Source organism: Onthophagus taurus, chromosome 2 (assembly GCF_036711975.1).
Source record: "Onthophagus taurus isolate NC chromosome 2, IU_Otau_3.0, whole genome shotgun sequence".
NCBI lineage: Eukaryota > Metazoa > Arthropoda > Insecta > Coleoptera > Scarabaeidae > Onthophagus > Onthophagus taurus.
Window position 1 is genome coordinate 28,835,651 of NC_091967.1, and position 5,181 is coordinate 28,840,831.

Here is a 5,181-nt window from a genome sequence, read left to right on the forward strand (position 1 = left end):
CGGCACTGAACCAAAAATAGTACTTGTTCGCCTATTTACTCACTTAAATATATCCATAGTAACTAAAAGCATAGACAGCGGCAACGTTGATCCGGATTAATGGTGCAGTTGATCTGATCAAAATTGTGCCGCGAAGTTGTCGGTTCGAGTCCCACTGCCAGTAGAATTTTAATTCAATTTTTTTTTATTCATTCAAGTATAGTGATGGGAATACCGCTCAAAACCGTGTCGCGCTCCAGGAACGGTCGCTACACAAAAAAACCGTTCCAAAATACCGTGACCATTAAGCGTGAAAATTAAGCAAAAGAAGAAAATTAAGAAAAAATTAAATATTCTCTACCCATAATAATCATAATTTTAAAAAAATACACGCTATCCGAAAATTGAAAAAAAATATATTCAGGGAGCTTTGAACAAATATCAATATAACGGCGTTTAACCTGACTGTCTTGAAAATTTTAGTAACGTTTGGAATCGGGTATTTTAAAAAGCGCCCCGGAATGGTACGTTTCATTAGAATAAAGCTCCAAATTATCGTTCCTCAAATACCGTACCATCACTACAAATATGTAAGTATATTAGTAACGTTCTGTAACGGGTATTTTAAAATTGCGTGGAAGCGGTACGCTCCTCAAAAATACCGCTTCAAAATACCGTTCCTCAAATACCGTCCCATCACTATTCAAGTATAACTTCTATATTATTTAATGTTGTTTTTAGTTAGTTGTTAACTTGATCTGGATGAACTGCAGCTAACTCCCGAGATAAATCCGAATTAACAAGTTAATCCGCATCAACGCTGCCGCCTGCCTATCTATACTCATTACTAATGAGCTGCATTGCAATTTCGAGAGTGCCAAATGAATGAGTCTGCTGTTGACACCAAGAAGTCGTGATTTATTTAGCTAGATTGGCTTAAAGTCATAGTTTAGTTACACCACCTATACATCAAAAAGCATTTTTATCAACAAACTAGTTGATAACTAATATCGAACAAAATATAAATTCAAATGTGTTTAGTTAAAGATCATGTTTCACTAAAAGTTTAGTGATAGTGCATTTTTTTCACTATCACTAAAGGTTTAGTGATAATGCAAGTTCTTTTTCACTATCACTAAATTTTCAGTGGTAATGGTTTTGCATTTTAACTACCACTGAATAAACAGTGGTAGTGCAAAAATGCCCAACCCTGATTATGACTTAAAACCATAAAAAAATCTTGTAAGACTTCTTTTGCTAAATTGCTTGAACTTGAAAAAATGTGTGCATGAAATAGTTTTTATCTGTTCAAAGAAAACTTTTTCTAAATTGAATAATAGATCTTCTATATTATCTTTTATACATAAATAACCTATAAATTGTAATGAAAGCATGATTTATCAATTACATTGAATATTAAGCAAATTTTAAACAATACAATACAATTTTCAATTGCAAATTAATTTATTGGGAAAAATGTGCGAGTTTTCACTTTTAAAGAAATGTTACCTATTAGGATATCTGCAAGTACAGTGTTGTTTACAACAATAAAACTAAACTAGGAAGTGTTCAGATAGTTTTAACAAGTTTTACAATGTTTCAATATAAATCTAAAAATCTGATTCTTGTTTGTAGGCTCATTCTTAGTCTTTGTTATAAGCTTTGCTGCCTATCTTCATTAAGCACTCATGAATAATGTAGATTTGAATGGAACCTATGAATTTCAATTATTGTGTGAAAAAATAGTCTTCTATTTCGAAAGGGGAAAGAATATTTCCTATAAAAATTGTAGTAGTAGTTTTTTTTAAATCTATTGTAATAAAAAAATGTGGTATATAGGTCCCTCCTATAACACAGTTAATTACGAGATTTTTTTGTTTATTTGAATTATTTTATTTGTTTGCTAAATTAATTATGTATGTATCGCAGGCAAATGGTTATTTCAGGTAGATAGTTTTTTCCTAGTCAGATACTGTCTGCCTAGGCAAACCGTAGTTCGTTACAGTTTTATCATTAAATGTCTAGGCAAATACTATTGGACAAGACAAATAGTATCTGTCTAAGCTTGTTTTAGGCAAATACCATTTTATCGATACAACAATGCAATATACAGTATGTCCGTAAAGTAACAGATATAGGCGATAAAATCATTATGAACGGTTTATGGAAAAATCCCTGAAACGGGTCTAAAAATTTAAATTTTTTGCAATCTTTTCGTATACGTTATCGATATTTTTTTCAAATGGCAGTCCATTATTTTTAATATGGAATATGAAAGTGATTCTTTTTCAGACTCTGGTACACTCAATATTAATATTGGTTAGATAAGAAAATTTTCGAGAAAAATTACTATAAAGATTAACTTCTTCGAATTTGATTGATATGATAAAAATAACAGTAGCCATGCGTAACTATGATAACCAAGTATTTTAAACAATTTCTTAAGTGTTACAAACTGATTAAGTAAAGATTATTAAAGTGTGGTGGCGCGCCATCTTGTTGGAATAACTGCCATTGGAATTCAGGTGGGACAACATTATAATATCGTTTTGAAAAAATCTAAACATCTCCCTCCAGTTAAGGTTTCCTCATAAAGTAAGAACTCAGGACAATATCCCGTACTATTTCGCTCTACACATTGATGTTTTGCGGATATTGGGTGTGCCCAACGTGGATTTTTTATTTGTCCATTCAATGTGATTGTTTCCTCGTCGGAAAAAATATGTTTTTGACAAAGTCTTCGTCATCGTAGCAAAATTGTTTTTGGAAAAACTACGACTCACTGCTCGTGAATGAGGTTTACTTCAGGGATGTGCTTACACAAATTTTTTCATGTAAACAATGTAGAGAACAAGATTAGTTATTAGAACAATTAATTATTTTTGAATATACTTTTAAGATTAACCTGTCTAAGTTTTTTTTAATAAAAAAACGAACGCGCCAAATTTAAAGTACACTTTAGATTACTTTTGAAAATATTTATTAAACAAAATCTACAATCAGTAAAATAAATTAAAAATAAAAAAATCTAGTAGTCATGAGATGTAACAATTTTTGTCCGCAGATTTAGCTGAATGACGTGCCCAAACTTCGGGGGGTGATTCTTTAGGCAATTTTACGGGTACTTTCTTATATAAACTATGAGCGATTTCGACTCCCCTGCGGAGCTACGGCCCTTCAAAGATGGCAAAAAATTTTGGTTTATTTTTTTTTTCCGAAAACCATAAACACCAGGAAAATGAAATTTGGGAAATAAGTTTAGCTTATAATAGGGCATGTTTCGAGCCTATTTGTACTTTCAATCTTCCCTTCTAAGTTACTAAACTTAACCACCCCCGTTCAATTTTTGTCTAGATTTTTTTTATGACGGTGATAAATACATTGGAAATATTTTTCATCTATCTAAATAAATGAAAATATTCTAAAATTTTTTTGTCTCTCTGATGTTCTTCGAAAAGTTAATACTTTCTGAGAAAAAAATTAATTAAGCAAACACTAAGTGTTAAGCTGTAGCGTTGTTAATCGAAAGTTGAAATGAATTTTTAATGAAAAAATCTTAGTAGGCTTTGCAATCTTTGTCAGAAATATTTTTGACGTTTAAATATCAGTGGTTTTCTTACTTTATTATTGTTTTATTTAAAATTTTGAAACGTCGAGTGAACGAGCGTAAATGCGATAGAACTTTATTCAAAAATTAATTTGAAAAACAATAATAATAGTAAGAAAAACTGATATTTAAACGTCACAAATATTTCTGACAAAGATTGCAAAGCCTACTAAGTTTTTTTAATTCAAAATTCATTCCAACTTTTGATCGACAACCCCGTTGTTTAACGGGCAGTGTTTGCTTTACTATCTTTTTTCTCAAAAATTAGCCGTTTTTGGAAAAATTAAGCTAAAAGCTAAAATAAGCAAAATAAGCCCATATGTTCAAATCCGATTTTCATTTGTTTGAGATATTTTGAACAATAATAATTTCAAAATTAAAGCAAAATTTATTACTAAACTAACAAACCAAAAAAACAAGTAGCATTAATTCACATTAAATTTTCGAAAACTCCACCACCCATTTCGATACACTTATTTGCGCGTTAATTAGTGTACATAAATGGACCTGGTAGCCCGTTTCAGTGAACGATGATTCGCTCTAATGAACGCCGCAGCATTAAGAATACGATCTAGTAGCGCATCCCTTGTGTCCACTTTCCTAGCATAAACTAAGGACTTCATCCATCCCCAAAGACAAAAATCTAGGGGAGTGAGGTCCGGTGATCTCGGTGGCCAAGGGTGCGGGTCTCCTCTGCCAATCCAGTGATCGCCGAAATGCGTATTTAGAAAATTCCTCACATTATTTGAATAATGAGGGGGTGCTCCATCATGTTGGAAGATCATACGTTGTCGAATATTCAAAGGTACATCGTCCAATATTTCCTCTAAATGGTCTTCCAAAAAATGTAAATAACCTTCCCCAGTAAGACGGCCATCCAACACAAAAGGACCAAACAACTGATCATTTAGAATGCCGCACCATACATTAATACTAAACCGATGTTGGAAATTGTGTTCTTGCGTGGCATGGGGATTTTCGTCCGACCATCGATGATTATTATGGTAATTGTTAATTCCATCTCGAGTAAATTGAGCTTCATCAGAAAATAATATGCATTTAAGTAATCTTCTGTTTTCACGAATCCATTGACAAAATTGTAGTCTTAATGGATAATCGCCTTCTTGGAGATTTTGTACTTTCTGCAAATGAAAAGCGTTTAAGCCTTGCCGCTTTAATGTTTTCCAAACCATTGTTTGTGGAATTTCAAATTGTATTGCCATGCGCCTTGTACTTATCCTTGGATTATTTTCTACAACATCCAGAATATTTTCTTCATGTTCCAAACTGAGCCCTTGCTGTTTTTCAGAAACAATGCTTGCACTTGGGAACATTCCACTTTCGCCAGCACGTGTAAAAACAGTTTGAAACACTTGCCTATTAGGAATTCTTCGATTCGGAAAACGACGTCGATACTCTTCTACTGAACGAACAGTATTACCATTACAAAAACCATAAACAAACACCATATCTGCATATTCTCTATGACTGAAAATGTGAGGCATTTTTATTATTTCGTAACAATTACAACTATCACTTTAATTAACATTTTGTTTCAAATTGTCATATAGGATAACGTTGTCAAACATAACTTG

At 32.2% G+C, this 5,181-nt stretch overlaps 1 long non-coding RNA gene across 1 annotated transcript; it reads left to right on the forward strand.

Annotated features, from left to right (window-relative positions):
- Positions 1-468: 468 nt before the first annotated feature.
- LOC139432676 (uncharacterized) lies at positions 469-2,244 on the forward strand. Its single transcript, XR_011642419.1, has 3 exons — positions 469-1,043; positions 1,081-1,165; positions 1,615-2,244. It is a non-coding gene; the product is annotated as an uncharacterized lncRNA (long non-coding RNA).
- Positions 2,245-5,181: the final 2,937 nt, after the last annotated feature.